Genomic DNA, 19,572 nt, shown 5'->3' with positions numbered 1-19,572 from the left:
GTATTTAGTCTTATGTTGGCGACCTGCCGGCAGGGCGACTGGGTTGTAGAATACCATCATTCTCCTGCCGGCTAGACTGCCGGCAATGGAGGTTAGCCCTCCCTAGCCGCACTTGAAGTAGTGGTAGGATACCACCTTCTCCTCGCGACTAAAAGACTAGTCCTGCGCCGCAGTCCTCTAGGCTGAGGAGTGATCGTCTTATGCCTCGGAGGACGCGGCACTGGAACTCTGTTTCTCCCGTGTTGAGAGGAGGCGGCAATGCCACCATTCCCTTAATTGTGTCGGCAATCTCTAGGATGGAGAACGGGGCTCTCCTATCACCTAGGATTCTGCCGATACTGAAAAAGATTTTCTTTTAACAGGTGGTGGGACTGACAATTTTTCCAGTTCCTTTCACACTCTATACAGGACCCTGTTCCCTACCCCTCTGTCCACTTTTGATGGCCGGACCATTGTTTTTCTTTGGGCTGGCATCTTGCAACCTTACTATTGCCGGTAGGTTGCCGGAGCCAGCCAGACTCCCTCTCTAGCTATAATATTGGCTGACGGCAATGCATACTGCCGGCAACCACATCATCTGTTGGCAGCTATGGTCCCTACCATTAGCCGATGACTGTCGGCAGCGAAGATGGCTGCCGACAGCTGGCGGCTGCCGGCAGTTGGTGGCTGCGGCAACTGGTGGCTGCCGGCTGCTGGCAGCTATGATGGCTGAGATTGGGAAGTCCCTTGCTATCCCGAAGGTTCCTCAGTTCTCCCTTGGACTGTTATTCACGAGTTCTGTTGCCGGATTACTGCCGGCCAGGCCAGTACAGATAAGTGCTGACTTACATGGCAGCACGCCGACTATACTGATACAGCTGGAAGCTAGCCTGCCGGCAGTGTATTGGCGGCACTTTACCGGCAATAGTTCTATAGCTGGAAGGAAGCCTGAATGGTACATTCTCCCCTTACATTGGAACCTTATATTCGGAAGAAAGGCAGTAAAATGAGACTTTTACATCATTAATTACTGTATACATTCACAGTAAAGGAGTAGCCTTTCCTCCATGCTATATCTCTCTCTAGCTAGCATACTAACTATGCCGGCAAGACCTAGTTATGCCGGCTGAACTACAGTATATGTTGTACAAGTAGCTAGTATATCTACAGTATAGAATATACTGCAGATAGAAAACTACTATATATTTTATACTAGTAGTTATTTCCGATATATCTGTGATATCCAACACAGGCATTTGCTGAACCCAAACCCATATTAAATGAATATGATTTCTTCAATATCCTGATTAGAAATCAGTATTCGGATTACCCTACAATATTAAATAACTTCAAGGCAAGAGTGATACACTCCTAACCCTTAAATAGTAGAGCCTTTATCCTTGAGTCTCCCTGATCAGGAAACTCTATATTTTAATATTGTAAGGAAGGCTACAGCAAATAGGCTGAGTGTGATATACAAATATATGTCTTTATTTTCCCTAGTCCAGCTGGCTTCATGCTAGATGGACCGTACTGTCATATGCTACTAAAATGAAGGCAGCATAATGACTAGACTACAATACATGATGTACAGTAGCCAGTAAATTGCAGTATACACTTACTGTAAATAGAAAACTACAGTACCATTATACAGTAGTAATTTCTAACATACCTCGAGTACCCTTGTACGAGCATTCCGCTGGTACCACTCATATATGGAATGAATAGTTTTCTTCAATATTCTGATTGAGAATCAGTCATCCTGAACCCACAGTATCAACATTATTTTGGGACAGTGAATTGGTACTTCTCTACCCCTAGGGGTGAGATCCCTTCTACTGGGAGTTACTCAATAGAGGAACCCCCCTGTAGTTAATACTAAGGGGAGGTAACAGCATTTGCTTGCAGGGGTACACAAGTATGTATCTCCTACTATCTTTTATAGCTTACTATCCTAAGCTATTCTGTTGTAGATGACCTTTGCATGTTTATCATCAGGGAGATGATCCTTTGTATACTCATTTGGTTTTCCTTTCTTTACAGGAGGAACACCAGATACCTTGTGCTGCAGTCCTCTGCAAGGCCAAGAGTAAGTATTTTTACGGTCTTAATACTTGCAGATTTCATGCCCCCTGCAATATTATTTCCAGATCCCTACATTATTGGAACCCACAGGTTTGTAATATATGTTGGACATTGATGTCTGAAGGTTTTGAAAATCCCAAGTCTACAGAGACTAGGGATAGAGCTCAATACAAATTATTCAACTGGGTGAGAGGCTTCCAAAAAATTTCCCCAAACCCTTCCTACCTAATGATAAGGTGCGTAAGTTACTATTTCCGAAAGCAAGTAAGGAAATAGTAGTGCCTCAATAGCCAACTACATCCCTTGACGGCCAGAAAACCTTTGGGATTGAGGGCAAGAAGTGCCCCAAGGTAGAAGAGAAAAATGTTGTGTCGGAATTTCCTCCGCCTATGCCAGCTATAGAGCCATCAATGTCAACATCTTTGTCTTCTACTCCTCTAGTGGATAAAATGGTACAATTATGTATCCAACTGAAGAATCAGATAGAGAGCTTTCGTAAACAAAACGAAAAGCAGGAAGAAAAACACAAGATAGAGCCCCGCAAAGCTTCTCTTCTTGCTTCCCAGGGGTCAGCTCAAAAACCAATCCCTGGAGGTTTGCGGAGCAGATGCTGATTTTAAATGGCAATCTCTACCTCTCAGAGAAAATGGGTGCTGTTCCTTTGGACAAAATAAAATTTTGGCCATGCTTTGATACTTTCCCTAATTGTTGGGTTCAACTGAAGTACGAACCAAAGTCAAGGAAAGGAACGGGACCAAAGGAGGTCATGATTCTCGACCATGATAAGGCACAGACTATCCTCTCAGGTAGTCTGAAAAAGGCGGGTTATTCAGAGTCGAAAGTATTCTCACTGAATAAGAGACACCCTTCCTTTCTTGGTTCTTCTTCACTCTCATTTCCCTTTACGGGGAAGGCATTTATATTAGTTGCCAAAGCGGTGGAGGCGGGTAAGCCATGTCCCACACTCGAAGAGTGCAAGCCTCTGTCACCAGCTTTTCCCGGACAGGAAAAGGATTGAAAGGAAGTCCACTTGACTTTTTCAGTAGGAAAGTTAGACCCGGATGTCGCAAGTCGACAATTTAATGTATGTCTTCCTAAATTATCTGAGTTGCTCTTGCATAATGAACAAGAGACAAAGGAGAGACTTGCGACTTCCCTTTCTCTACAAAACAACATAGCGTTTTGTTCAGCCTACGAAAATACCCTAGATATGCTCATGGTCATAGCCAAAATCCATATGGCTACCTTAGTGAAGGACCTTTACACCTTTACAAAGGCTAGGAGAGCATATAGAGAGTTTGTGTTCGCTGCTGCAACAGTGAAACACAAATATCCTTGAACATCTGGGGTAAAGACCTCTTCTCACACGAGGTAATTAAGAAGGTAATTAAGAACGCCACCATGGAGAACATAAGACTTCTCCAAAAATGGGGCATCCTTTCAAAGAGAAAATCTTCCAAGATTGTGGGTCCTAAACTAAAAAGATCGAAAATGCTGGAAATATCCGGGCTGCTCAACAACATCCCACTATTCCAGTGACCACGATGCCACAGGCAGATGGTCAAAAGTCTAAACCTACTGACTATTCGAAGCATGAAGACACCTCTGCTAGGAGGAACATTCTTTCAGGATCGCAGGACCTTCGATCCTACGGTCCAAAGCCTATTCAAGATGAGCCCTTGATGGGAAACAGAAATGTCCCCACCATCTTTTCCTTACTTTCTCCTACAATTCAAAGTCCTCCTGGAGGAGTATACCTGAGAGCTATAGAGCATAGAGGTGGTAAGAAAACTATAGCCCATCGAGTTCCAGGGAAAGGCTGTTTTGTGGTCACGAGAAGGACTCAAGAATTCTCTGAGTCATTCTGAACTTGTTGCCACTCAACAAGTTCATAGAAAACAGCAAGTTATGAATGTTAATCCTTCCGAACATATAGACCGTGTCCCAAATAGGGGTGTTTGTACTTTTGTCAGACCTGAAAGGTGTCCTGCGGAACCTTCCAGTCAGCCACCCCCCTTCCTCCTATCTAGAATTCAAGTTACAGATTGTAACATTCATCCTAGGAAAGATACGTGTCAGACTCACAGTCCTAAGTATCTTCATAGGATTGGTAAACTTAGTTACGTCAAAGTCAAGCCTAGAAATTGTTCAGGCATTTATATACCTGAACGAGAGGCTGGCGTGGGCAGCACCCGAAGTGGCTGGCCAATGTGCATTCAAGGAAATGACACAGTTCCCAGGACATCACGGATGCAAGATAAGCTTCTAGAAGTTTCGACTTTCTCCAGCTCAAGGGTTTCAATGGCTGAAAAACCATTGAAGCCCTCAGTCACATCAACTCTCCTTTCGCTTGGGAATTTAAAAGGAGCTCGCGAGGTCTGTCAAGAGACTCAGGTAATCAGTCAGATTTCCAAGACGCCAACAGGGACAAGTGCTAAACTTTCCCCAGTTCGCAATAGTGACAGACCTAGTGCAAAGTGCACAGCGAAAAGATGCGTTAAGAGACTGGAGAAAATACACATCAAATGCTTGAAGAGATAAAAAAAGACTGATATCTGTCCCTCTTTAATCACTTCTCTAACAGAAATTATAGCACAAAAGTCCCAAGACTCTGCTGGTCCTATCATGAGTGGGGAAGCCCCCTCCACACAGATCAGACTTCCTACAACTGATCTGGGACACCGAAGTGATAATAAGACGTCACAATTGAACGTCTCATACAGTCTAGGTGAAGTTACCCACCCCTTTCTTAAAGGGATGGCACCTGCCTGCAGTTCATTTACAACAGATCCACAAAGAGACAGTGGTTGCGCTATTTCGGTCCAAGCCTATAGAGTTGGAATTGTCCATGGACGCAGACCTATTCCCTCCCAGATGGGAACAAGTCCTGGAACTGCAATTCAACCTTTTCGTCACGAGCGTTTTCAAGAAACTACCTCGATATGTAGCCCCGTACGAGGATCTTCTAGTGGGGCTGATAGACTAAATGAGGCTAGTCCTAGCTCTAATCCTAGGTATATTTTCGAAGGTTCAGAAATTAACTGCCTTTGTTTTATCACAGAGAACCCAAACCCTTCATTTCATGATTTTCTTACTCTAGCGGTTAGAAAAAGATTTGGGATCTCAGAAGGCAATATAGAATTCTTAGAAGAATACAAGGCTAAGTCAACTAGAAGACAATAGGAGTCTTCCTGGAAAAAGTGGGTTGCGTTTGAGAAAGCAAAAGGACCGAAAGAAATTTCAATGAACTTCTGTCTGTCCTTTTTTTTCCACCTTCATAGCCAAGGTCTGGCGGCCAATACGATAAATACGTGCAAGTCAGCCTTGACTAGGCCTCTCCTGTATGCCTTTCAAGTGGATCTGGCGAATGAAATCTTTACTAAGATTCTGAAGGCATATGGTAGGCTTAGGCCTGCAGTACCACCAAAGCTCATCTCTTGGTCTTTGGACAAGGTCCTACATTATGCCTCATCTGTGAACAATGGAGATTGTTCTCTTAAGAAAATATTGGCCTTATACAGAGATGAGGGTCACATTTAGTTCACGGAAGTGGGAGAACTGAATCTCTTTCCTGATCCATCCTTTCTCGCTAGAAACGAGCCACCCACTAAGAGGTGGGGTCCCAAGAGAATCTGCCTTCTGAAGGGAGATGTCTCTCTATGTCCTGTAGAGTGTCTAAAGGTCTATCTTCGTAGAACTTCAGACTTCAAGGGAGGACAGCTCTTTAAAGGAGAAACTTCTGGATCAAATTTATCCCTGAAACAACTAAGGGCGAAGCTCACCTACTTTATTCATAGAGCGGATCTGGACAGTACTCCCGCAGGTCATAATCCGAGAAAGATTACTTCATCACTGAACTTCTTTCAGTATATGGACTTTGAGTGTCTTCGTTCATACACTGGATGGAAATCATCCAGAGTGTTCTACAAACACTGTGCAAAACAAGTGCATGAACTGAAACACTTCGTAGTGGTGGCAGGTAGTGTATCAAAACCTGCCCCCTAATTACTGTGGTGAACAGTTAATAGTTTCGGACCTCACATGTCCTCGCACATGTACTGGGTGAGAATCATCCAGAGTGTTCTACAAACACTACGCTAAGCAATTCAATGATCTGAAGCAGTATGTGATGACTTCAGGTAGAATATTCAACCTGCTGTCTAATTCTACGATGAACAGATAATTGATTGGGACTGTCAATTAAAGAGAGAAGCGGTCATCCTTCTTAGGTGTGACCTCTTTTGATTAAGTGTTAAGAAGGGTACACTAGCTCTGTTCAAAATCCCAGGTGTGGAATTATACAGATAGCACTAGCGCCGGTGTACGTAGTACAAAGTGCAGATAAAAGTAACCAGTACAGGAATTATGAAGAGAAATTGTTTTATAAATTTTCTTCAGTCTGAGAGTGGCACTCATCACTTCTTAATTCAAGAAAGAAATTTATTCTCTGTCCTCGTTACAGGTATAATCCCATTGTCATACTACATTTGTTTTACTAACCATCTCTTTTAGTCATTTATTAGGAATAAATGTCTATTTGAATGTAGTGCATCCGCTTTCGCCAGACAATTTTTTTTTTATACATGCCAGAGTTCTTCGACTTGCCAAAGTAAGTATTCCTCATACATTTGTATGCAACAAATAATAGATATAAGAGACACTGATGTTAATTCAGCAAAATATACAACTACGAGACTATTTGCTGTTTCCTCTGTAACATTGTCTGTCTTGTTAACTTGTTATGTCCTGTTGCCTTGAGGTTTTATATATAAAGGAGAGGGTTCTATAACAATATAACTCAGTTGATTGCATCCTGCCTTTGAGTTCACAACCCTTCTCTCGGCCCGTCACATTGGTGACCCCGGAGTGACTCGCTCCCACTGCCTTCCACCCCCACCTCCCTCGCCCCTCCATCGTTGGTACTATGACGGAGACGGACTCTACTACAGCAGTTGGCGCTGCGGCCGCCCCATTGAAACTTTCACCGTTCGCCAGCGGAGAATCGTTTGCTTGGTTTCAGCGCGCAGAATTCCACTTTCGTATCAGGGGCGTGACTCGCTCAACCACCAAAGCGGATTATGTTCTCACGGCGATACCCGAGGACACCTTCCCAGAAATATCCGACTGGCTTTGTGAACAAGGAGACACCCCAATAGTGTATGACGCCCTCAAAACATACCTTCTGCAGCAGTACTCGCCGTCGCCAGCCGCCCGTATAGCAAAGCTTATTCAGCTCTCGCAACAACCATTGGAGGACCAAAGGGCTTCGCTTGTCCTCAGGGAAATGACCAGTATCGCTCGCCTTCAACCTGCCGCAGACGGCTCTCCTCGTGAGGTGAACCTACTTCGTGCCCTTTGGATACGCCGTTTACCCAAACCTGTACGCACTGCCATACCCGATGTCGATAGTTTACCCATAAAGGACTTGATGACCAAAGCCGACGCCCTTATGGACAGCCACTTCAAGACCTCCATCAACGCCTCCACCCCTGACGACGAGGAAGCCTATTCAACGTCAACCGAAGCTGACATGAATGCCGTAGGACATACACGCCTACCCCGTGACGTGCCGAAGCGCCGACAAAGCCGCCCACCACCCACCAATCGCTCGCGCCCCAACGAACGACTTCTACAGCCACTTACTATCTCCAATCCGCCGCAGTTTTGCTACTACCACTTCAGATTCGGGGCAACCGCGAAGAAATGTGCCGAGGATTGTCAGTGGCCAAAAAACGTGTAAGTAGGCCATCGCTTGTGGTGGTGGCCTCCCATGTTTCTAATCTTTTCTTTTTACAGGATGCAGGAACGGGCGTGCGATTTTTGATAGACACGGGTGCTTGTCGTTCTCTTTTGCCAAGGAAACTCTTCAAGGCACGACGTAGTCTGTCTACATCTGCCGACGTCCGCTTGGTAGCTGCCAACGGATCTGCGATACCCACCTACGGTTACGAAAACCTCACATTATCGTTTGGAAACGGTAAATTCAATTGGAAGTTTCTCATTGCTGACGTCACAATGCCAATCCTCGGTGCGGATTTCCTCTCTCATTTCCACCTTCTGGTCGATGTCGCCCACCGTCGATTGGTCAACGCAGACTCGTACTTGTCGACTCCTCTTCAACCCGCCCCCTCTAACCTCGCTCTACACATCAGCGCACCCACGGATGCCTACGCCCACCTCCTCACGTCGTACCAGGAAGTTTTCCGTCCAGAACTTCGCCAAGCGCCCACGGTTCTTGCCAAGCACGGTATTTATCACCATATCAAGACGACGGGACCCCCAGTCTTCGCAAAATTCAGACGTCTGGCACCGGAACGATTGGCAGCCGCCAAACAGACGTTCGCCGAAATGGAGAAAATGGGCCTTTGCCAAAAGGCCTCCAGCCCATGGTCGTCAACCTTACACATCGTTCTAAAGAAAGACGGCTCCCTCCGTCCGTGCGGGGATTACAGGCGCCTGAACATGCAAACAGAACCGAATCACTACCCCCTCCCAAACATTGCCGATGTGACCTCCTACCTGCACAAAGCGAAGGTTCTCTCTACGCTCGACCTCCTGAAGGGGTATTATCAGGTGCCTATGAACCCAGAAGACATCCCCAAGACCGCCATCACCACTCCGTTTGGTACATACACCTTCAATTACTCCTGTTTTGGCCTTCGTAATGCTGGGGCAATGTTTCAATGTCTCATGGATGGCATCTTAGGGGACCTCCCTTTCTGTGTATGTTATGTGGACGACATACTTGTGTTCTCCTCCTCAAAAGAGTAACACCTCCGTCACCTGCGCATCGTGCTCGACCACCTGCAACAAAACGGCCTTGTAGTCCGGTACGACAAGTGTACCTTTGGCGCCAACGATGTGTCGTTCTTAGGGCACCATATCACTCCTGAAGGAGTCCATCCCCTCCCTGAAAAGGTAGCAGCCGTTCAGAATTTCCCCGCGCCCTCGACCGTCAAAGCTCTGCAGGAATTCTTGGGCATGATCAACTATTATCACCGTTTTCTGCCAGCCATTGCCGCCACTCTTGCTCCCCTCTACGCCTCCCTCAAGGGCAAGCCAAAGGACCTGAAGTGGGGTCCCCTTCAAGAAGCAGCCTTCTGCAATGCAAAGAAGGCCCTATCAACTGCTGCGGCTCTCACTTTTCCTATCCCACACGCCCCTCTCCTTCTCTCCACCGATGCCAGCGACATCGCTATTGGTGCAGTACTCGAGCAGGTGGTCAAAGGCTCGCCCCGCCCATTGGCCTTCTTCAGCAGAAAACTGTCCAAGGCAGAATCGGGTTATTCTACCTTCGATCGAGAATTGCTGGCGGTGCACTTGGCTGTCCGTCACTTTCGCCATTTCTTAGAAGGTACGCCCTTCGTCATTCGCACAGACCACATGCCTCTGGTGCACGCCTTCACTCAACAGTCTGACGCCTTCTCCGCCCGTCAACGCCGACATCTCTCCGCCGTGGCTGAATACAATTGCAACCTCCAATACGTCCCTGGGAAAATTAATCCCGTTGCCGATGCCCTGTCAAGAAATACGTTGGCTGCCATTCATCTGGGATTGGATTACAACGCCCTGGCTGATGCCCAACGACAGGATCCAGAGTATCAAGCTTGTAGGACATCCTGCACGTCCCTCCGTTGGGAAGATTTTCCCCTTGAAGACTCCAACACAAACCTCCTCTGTTACGTCAGTACTGGTAGACCGCGACCTTGGATTCCTGCTCCCATGCGCCGACAGGTGTTTGATTTTATCCACGGCCTTTCACATCCCTCGTGCCGTTCTACTGCACAGCTGCTGAAGGCAAAGTTCATTTTGCGTGGCATTTCTAAGGATGCTAAGGATTGGGTCCGAGCCTGTACTTCTTGTCAAACTTCCAAGGTACATCGACACACGGATTCAGGAGTGGGCACATTTCCTCAACCTCAGCGTCGTTTCGCACACATTCACGTCGACGTTGTAGGCCCCCTACCCACATCACAAAGACATCGTTACCTGTTTACCGTCATCGACCGCTCCACTCGTTGGCCTGAAGCCATTCCCATGGAAACTGCAACGTCCGCCTCATGTACATCTGACTTACTCTCAGGATGGATTTCAAGATTCGGTATCCCTGAGCATATTACTTCTGACAGGGGAACCACTTTCACCTCTCAATTGTGGACGTCATTAGCGAATCTCCTGGGCATCACCCTACATCAGACAACGGCCTACAACCCCGCTGCCAATGGAATGGTTGAACGTTTTCATTGCACCCTCAAAGCAGCTTTCATGTCCCACTGCAAGGATTGCAACTGGTTTACTCAGCTTCCCTGGTCCTCCTGGGACTAAGGACCACTCCTAAAGACCACCTCGACGTCTCGGCAGCTGAAATGGTGTATGGCGACCCGTTGGTCGTCCCTGCCGAATTTTTTCCTTCTACAATCTCCTCCAACGATCTCCAGCTCATACGTCACGTCGTGGGAAAATTTACTCCGTGCCGCCAGACTTACAAGCCCCCAGCAAAGCATCACATACCAACGGACTTGCACTCTGCAACGCACGTCTTCCTGCGCAACGACAATAGCAAGCCACCACTAACGCCCCCTTACACGGGCCATTTCCTTGTGATCCGATGCAGTCCGAAAGCATTCCTACTAAACATTCCGGGGAAAAGAAGACTGGGTCTCCATTGATCGTCTAAAACCTGCTTATCTTCTGCCAGATGACCCGCCTACAGTTCGCCTCTCCAGATCAGGGCGCCCTATTTAACATGTACAGTATGTCATTTTTAGGGGGGAAGCCATGTACCAACCGTGTGTCACACAATTGTACATAATTCCTTTTGCATATATTATGCTTGTATCTTCGCTCTTCCCTCGCACTAAACAAACATGAAAATTCATGTCTGCTGTTTCCTCTGTAACATTGTCTGTCTTGTTAACTTGTTATATCCTGTTGCCTTGAGGTTTTGTATATAAAGGAGAGTGTTCTTTAACAATATAACTCAGTTGATTGCATCCTGCCTTTGAGTTCACAACCCTTCTCTCATCCCGTCACAGTAGCCATTGCTACGTGTCATCGCTTGCTAGTTCTTTAGTTTGTCTCATGTATTGTCCGTGCATTGGTTTGTTGTGCCAGTCCTCTATTCTCTTTGTTATTCTCCTGTCTCTGTATATATCTGGGCCTGCGTGTACTTTAACCACTCCTTCCTCCCATGCACTCTTGTGCCAATCTTCTTCACAGGTTTTCAGATACTGCCCAAGTGCTCTATTCTCGATGTTAACGCAGTTCTCTATACTTAATAGTCCTCTCCCTCCTTCCTTTCGTGTTATGTATAGTATGTCCATATTTGCTTTTGGGTGTAGCGCTTTGTGTATTTTCTTATTTTTCCTAATTTTCTGGTCTATGTTGCGGAGTTCTGCCTCCACGCATTCGCCTACTCCTGCGCTGTATCAGATTACTGGTATTGCCCATGTGTTTATGGATTTTATCATACTTCCGTTGTTGAATTTTGACTTGAGTATCACTTTCAGCATCTGCCGATATTCTTTCCTGATCGCGCCCTTTATCTCTTGATGTTTTATATCCCTTCCCTCCATAATTTCAAGTTATTTGTATCCCGTCTCATTGGTGTGTTTGATATTGGCCCTCATCTGGTAGCTTCATCCTTTAAGTCCTTGTTACTTTGCCCTTTGGTATGTTGACTAACGCACATTTTTCTATTCCAAATTCCATCCTGATGTCCCCGGATACAATCATCATAGTCTGGACTAAGGTATCTATTTCCTTGATGCTCTTAAAATACAGCTTGATGTCGTTCATGAACATCAGATGGTTAATTCTGCTGCCTCTTTCCTTGAGTTGGTACCCAGCATCCATCCTATTATTATTATTATTATTATTATTATTATTATTATTATTATTATTATTATTATTATTATTATTATCATTATTATTATTATTATTATTATTATTATTATTATTTGGAAAGGCCAAAGTATGGGCTTCAGTTCAGAATGTGTGTGAATCAAGACTAATGTAAGATACATTGACTTGGCCCTTTCTATTTGTATATTGCATCCATTATATAATGTTTTTTTTAAATTTTATTTTACTTTTTTTCATAACTTCTGCGAGAGACTGTGATGTTTGTTTTCTGCTAAGTTTTTAGTTTTTTCTTAATTTTTCCGGAAATGGTAAACAGGACTTTTATGATCTCTATGAATGGACAGGAAAGCCTGGAAGTGGGGGAAAGATTTAACCCTGGAACGGTACGGTGGGTCGTCCGCGACCCCGAGCGTAAAAAAAAAAAGAGGTTTTTCTCACGTGACTCAACCCCGTGACTGAATTTGTGGGTGATCGACCTGCAGTAGGTGTCTCGCCTACACGCTCTAGTAGTGTCCAGATGTGCATTGCTGTAGCTGTACTCCTTCCCCGATTTACTGAGACGCGTCGGGGTCGATCGCGACCAAGTTTACCCTTCTAAGGTAATTTGCATAATTATCAAAGTTATTACGTATTATGAAATTGTCGTAGAATGGTGCAACTTGTATAGGTTATCAGTTGTGGAAAGTCTTGGTGGATTGTTTGGCTACCATGTGCATGATTTTTTTTTTAGTTAAAATGTCGTTCATCACCACGAGGACCATTTTACCGCGAGTGTCCCTTTTTCATTTTTTCTCATTTTTTTGCCAAGTCATTTTTCCGTAAGATATTGCCAAATAGTGTCGTAAAACTTTTGCTTTTTTAGTGTTGGAAAGTGTGTGTAGATGATCTGGCTACTCATGCGGGACTTTGTTTTTGTCAGATACGACGTAGTTATTGGTATATTGGGTATTTAACTGCGGTTGCCAATTTCAGTTTTTTTCAATATTTGTAAAAATTTACTACGTAGTAAGGAATTGCCGTATATTATTGATTTTTTTTTCATGTTTATGTGTTAGAAAGTGTGCCTTGATGGTTGGGCTAACACGTGCATGTCATTTTTTTTTATCTGAGATGCTGTATATTAGAATGTTGGGCATTTTTCCGCGAGTGCCCCTTTTTATTTGTTTTGCATTTTTTTGCTTAGTCATGTTACCGTAAGGAATTGGCAAGTGGTGTCGCAAAACTTATATTTTTATAGTGTTTGAAAGTGTTTCTAGATGATCTGGCTACCCATGCCTATTTATTTTAGCCAGATATAGCGTATATATAGGTATGTGTTCGATTTTCCTGTGATTGCCATTTTTTCGTTTTTCCCATTTCTTTCAAAATTACTACGTACTAAGGAACTATCACAGAGTAATGATTCATTTAGATGTTTATTTGTCGGAAAATGTGCCTTGATGGTTTGCCTAGCACGTGGCTGAATTTTTTTTTTCTGAAATGCCGTATATTAGAATGTTAGCCATTTTTCCGCGAGTGCCCCTTTTTATTTGTTTTGTATTTTTTTGCTTAGTCATGTTACCGTAAGGAATTGGCAAGTAGTGTCGCAAAACTTATTTTTTTATAGTGTTGGAAAGTGTTTCTAGATGATCTGGCTACCCATGCCTATCTTTTTTTTAGCCAGATATGGCGTGTATATAGGTATGTGTTCGATTTTCCGGTGATTGCCATTTTTTTTCTTTTTTCCCATTTCTTTCAAAATTACTACGTACTAAGGAACTATCACAGAGTAATGATTCATTTAGATGTTTATTTGTCGGAAAATGTGCCTTGATGGTTTGCCTAGTACGTGGCTGAAATTTTTTTTTTCTGAAATGCCGTATATTAGAATGTTGGCCATTTTTCCGCGAGTGCCCCTTTTTATTTGTTTTGCATTTTTTTGCTTAGTCATGTTACCGTAAGGAATTGGCAAGTAGTGTCGCAAAACTTGTATTTTTATAGTGTTGGAAAGTGTTTCTAGATGATCTGGCTATCCATGCCTATCTTTTTTTTTAGCCAGATATGGCGTATATATAGGTATGTGTTCGATTTTCCGGTGATTGGCATTTTTTCGTTTTTTCCCATTTCTTTCAAAATTACTACGTACTAAGGAACTATCACAGAGTAATGATTCCTCTAGATGTTTATTTGTCAGAAAATTTTGTTTACTTCTTTTTTTATTGAATATCATCAAATTTTTTTTGCTAAAATATTATATTGTTTTACATTTTTTTTTCGATTTTATTTCCCTTAAAAAATTTTTTTTTGGGACAGAATTTTAATTTTATAGTCGTAAAATAATCGACAATTATCTAGCAACCCACCATACAATTTTTATGCATATCCATGAATAATTAGATTAGTAAATAACACCTTGAAATTGACATACCCTTCCTACATTTCAAGTGGCAGATTAGGGAGTCTGAGTCAGTGTGGTTGGCGGCCATTTTGTGGACATATCCGAAGCGTAAGTTGCCCTATCTATATATATTCTTGTTCCCTATAGAATTTGTGATATTTTGGTATATTTTTACCTGCATAAATATCATATTATATATTAAATATATGTATTTTTTTACGAAATTTCCAAGTACTCAAAAAATTACCTTTAGATATGGCCCCTGATATGAATGTAATTTACAAAATAATGAAGATTTTTTTACATAATTCTATTTTAGGATAACATATGTTTATTCCCTAAAAAAATTAGCCACTTCCTATTTCATTTGGGTACCCAAAAAAATTCATGAAATTTTTTTGGCCAAAAAAAAGTTACCCTTTTTTTCTCTTTTCAGATCTTCACCTCCATGGGTCTGACTTCATCCAAAATACATCAAGATGTGTCCTAAACATTCAAGAATCAATTCCTAAAAGGATTTGTGTATATATGTATAAACTTTTTTATGAATTTTTATGTAAGGTCTTTTATTTTTCTACTTAATTTTTTAACATATTTATAATAAATAGTTTTTCTGCAGATGAGTAGTATTTATCTTTACAGTTGTTTTAAGCATTCATTGGAGTTTTTTTTTTGGCAAAAGAAAAAAGGAGGTTACTGCAAAAACTGATTTTTCAAGAATTTTTTTTGGCGTCGGGGTCGCGCGCGTCCGAGTATACCCTTAAAGGGGTGTCCGAGGAGCGTACCTATCCAGGGTTAAACATGGATGAGGGACTTTATTTCAAAAAGTATTTTACTTCTCAGGATAAACCTGTATTCCCCATATATGAACTGCTAGAATGAATAATCCAGCTTTACTATTAATGAGGCTGCCTGTGAAGTTCAGTTCTACTACCGATGCCTTCTCATCTCTTTGTTCTTTCACTCATTCAGAATATCTGAAAAGTATCTTCATATAATCCTTCATATTATGAGGGGACAGACAAGGATGATGTCCTCTTTAGCCACTGAATTGCTTCACATTTTGCTCATGCTTCAACAGAGTTAGCTGCATCATTACCGCTGCTACAAACTCTAATCAAAATACCACAGGAATCGCTAAATTCATATATCTTTCCTATTGTTTTTCTATATCCACTGAGATTTGTCCAATGTTATATCTTACATTTCTTTTTATGATTAGAATTGACTGTAAACACCCATTTTAGGTAAATAACCTTTTCTCAATATATGTGATTTTTAGAGATACATGATGTGGCTGATTTGAGATTTAAGAATGCTTAAATTATGAATAATTATTTTGGAATCCTTTTAAATGAAAAATATGAGATGTTTTATAAAGCATAATTCATTTGATAATATATTCAAATTTCTCCTCCTGTTACAATAACTACTGTAGTCTATACCCACTGTCAGGTACTTAATAAATTTAACTGAATCAATAATGTTGCTACAAATATATTTAAGGATCCTTAACTTTTCAGGTCTGATTGGGTGACTTCTGCACATATAGCGACCCATCGAATGTTTTATTAATGTTGGCGTCCCTACGCTAAGGATGTCAAGTGAGAAGTACCCTAAGAAAGAAAAATTATTCTACCAACTCTTGGGCTATGTGTGAGTGAGTTTTGAGACATTAAAATTTTTTGGTTATATTCTAATTAAAGGGACTGCATGTTTCAGTGGGCAATATACCACCAAGCTCTGTTTTTTTTTCTAGAATTTTGGGATTCTATTTCAGCTCTCTTACTCTCTAGGGCTTAGAGTTTAACAATGTATATATCCAAAAGTGGTCTTTTAAGACAGTAATCCAAAATTTATTAGATTTCTATTTTATAGTAACCTGATTGTATAGAAAATAACTTTGAAGTATATCTGTGCAGAATTACACTAATTTTAGCAGAAACTCTGTTAACCACCCTCCCCCACCAAAAACAAAGAAAAGAAAAAGTAGTGTGAGTTACTAATTCCACACATATGCCAAAATATTATTTGGAAAGTCCTGTTACGTCTTATTATTTATTTTTCTTTTATTCTTTGAGCAATCTGGTATCTGAATATCTTAGAGTATGCTGATATCATTTCATTGATCATTGAACCTTAATAGCAAGAGAGTTTTAAAATAACCATTTTCTAGGCTGTAGGTTGGCTAGTGCACCAGCAACCCATTGAGATACTACCGCCAGAGAGTTATTGGATCCGTTGATTGCTGGACAGTAATAAATTGGATCCTTCTCTCTAATTACGGCTTATTTTTCTTCGCCTACAAATACACCGAATATTCTAGATTATTCTTTACACATTCTCGTCACTCCTCATTCACCTGATAAAACTGAAATTACCAAACACTTCCTCTTCGCTCAAGGGGCTAATTACTGTACTGTAATTGTCCAGTGGCTACTTTCCGCTTGGTAAGGGTAGAAAAACTAGCCTCTCTACCATGGTCTTCCACTGTCTTGGGTTAGAGTTGTCTTGCTTAAGAGTACACTCAGGCACACAATTCTATCTTATTTTTATTCAATTTCTTACTTCATCTTCTTTTTTTTTAAATAGTGTGTTGGGCTGGCTTAATAGAAAGGCCATGGGTGCCTGGTTGTTTATCAAGAGGTCTTTTCCTTATCCTATTCTTTTTCTTCTTCTCAAAACCGTCCTGACTGTCCTCACTTCCGTTTAAGTTGCTATCTTGGAGGTTGTTTAGCCTTGCCTCAAAGTTGACCAGTTTTTCCAACTCCTTTTTTTATAGTCTATGTGTTTGATCAATCACTTTATCAATATTTGCTTGAAGCAGATTGTTTTTGTGATCATTCTTTTAAATTTAGTTATTTAGATTGATATATCCTTTTTTATCACCATTAATTCCTCTTCTGTCCGGAGACATCGAGCCAAATCCGGGACTAATACGTCCTAGATTTCGTCAATATTCGTGGTCTTCAGGCAAATATTCAAGACCTTACTGTTGTGTCCAGACAGTATGATACTATTTTGGGCTCAGAAACTTTATTTCTAATACGAGGCACTCACATGAGCTCCTTATAACTGGTTTTAAGAAGCCAATAATGTTAAAATGCGATGCCATCCCTTGGACCAGTGGAATGGCGGTGTATATTAGGACTGAGTACCCTGCTTCTCGTAAGTCCTGCTATGAATGTAGATGTCATGAGATTCAGGTAACAAAAGTTTGTGGCAGGAAAAACAACTTCTATTTGTTTTCGATCTACTACCATCCACATACTGATGTTCCTATCTTCGGTTGTCTTCTTTCCAATATGGCTAGGATAAAAGATGATGATAGAAAGGCCTCTTTTGTATTTGTTGGTAATTTTAATGACCACCATAGGGATTGGTTAAATTCTGATTCTCCTGTCGATCACCATGGCTTAAGAGATTTAGACTTAGCCTCTGAATCAAGCTGTGGGCAAATCATAATTGAAGTTACTCTCAGGTCTGGTAACGGTAATTGCTAAGACCTCCTATACACCAACTGTCCTGGTCATATAACAATTAGTGAGGGTTCTCCAGTTGGGACATTTACTCATGCCTTCATTTAATTAGTAGTGAAGACTGAGCAGCCTGTTCCTGGTGTATCAGAGTCATGTAAGATTTATATGAAATCTCAGGCAGACTGGATTGGGATCTTGCATGATTTTCTGGGTTTGAAATAATCTCAATTGTATAGTAGGGTTAATCCTGTTGCACCTTTTAATGAGAATCTAGTCAACATAATTGATAGGCGTATCCCTTCTCGTGTGGTAAGGTACCGAATTAAGGAAAAACCATGGTTCAATGATGATTGTAGACGTGCTTATTTGGAGAAGCAGAAGGCCCATCATCTTTCTAAGGGTAAAAGATCAGACTTGACCTGGAATAACTATACTCAGCTAAGAGCTTTTGCTCCGAGTATTTATGCTTCAACTAAAAATGAATAAAATCTAACAATAAAAGAAACCCTTTCTGGTACGATATAGGACCATAAATGGTGGACTAGCCTTAAATTTGCACTCTTTAGAGGCGATGCAACAGTTCCTCCTTTATTTAAATTGGATTGTTCTGCCACTCTTTGTCTAAAGGAAAAGACAACCGTTTTGGTAGATGTGTTTGACAGTAAGCAGAGTAATGAGAAACTTGAGCTTCCTCATTCTTGTTTTCCTGTGGCTAAGGTAACTAGTCTAGCTTTTTGATGTCGTGAAATTAAAGCTCTGTTATTGGACCTTGATGCGTATGGAGGTGTAGACCCAAATGATATGTTTCCTTTTTTATATAAAGACTGCAGATTTCTTAGTTCCAAAGATATTTGTTATTTTGTGCATGTTAGCAAGAAGTGAAGCTTTTCGCACTTGTTGGAGAATTGGTAATGTTATTCCAGTATGTAAATTAGTTAGTGGTAGCTCAACTCCAACTGATTACCGCCCAGTTTTCATAACCCCCATAGTATATAAAGTTTTTTAACGTCTGTAAGCAAAGTGTCTTATAAGGTTTGCTGAAGGCAATCATCTGTTTCCTATTTTGCAATTTGGATTTCGTAAATGCCATGGAACATGTGATGCCCTTCTTACAATCCAGAAATTCCTTGATTGTGGTCAAGAAGTTTGTATTATTAGCCTTGATATTAGTGCTGCCTTTGACCGTGTTGATCATGAGGACCTTGTTTTCAAAATCAAACAGTTGTGAGCCGGTTGGTCGTTTCTTAGCATCATTACTGAATTGTTAAGAAATAGATCGCAAAGAGTTGTTGATGGGCACCATAGTGAGTATAGGATTGTGATATCTGGAGTTCCTCATGTTAGTGTTCTTGGCTCATTACTTTTCATACTATATACACATGAAATGGGGTTTGACCTAGATAACAAGATTGTTGCATATTAGGAAGATGCTACTCTCTTTGCATCAGAATCCCTTAATAGACATCTAGCCAAAATTAGTGCATGTTGCAAATTATGGAGTATGTAGTTGAATCCTGACAGAAGTCATAGTATGATTGTAAGGAGGTCAAAGACAGTGACTCCACAACATCCGGATCTCAGCATTGATAATGTTTCTTTGACTTTGTGTGACTCTTTAAATTTTAGGTGTGGATCTCGACCACAAATCAACTTTTGAGAAACACATTAGGTCTATGTCTTCTTGAAACGTAAGAAGAGGAAAAAAAAAGATCGCTTATTGGAAAAGTGTTTAAAGATTTTTGGTGATCAATCTATTCTGAAGAAGTGTTTTAATTCTTTCATTCTACC

Source organism: Palaemon carinicauda, chromosome 43, assembly GCF_036898095.1.
Source record: "Palaemon carinicauda isolate YSFRI2023 chromosome 43, ASM3689809v2, whole genome shotgun sequence".
In the NCBI taxonomy this organism is placed as follows: Eukaryota; Metazoa; Arthropoda; class Malacostraca; order Decapoda; family Palaemonidae; genus Palaemon; species Palaemon carinicauda.
This window is presented reverse-complemented; position numbering follows the sequence as displayed.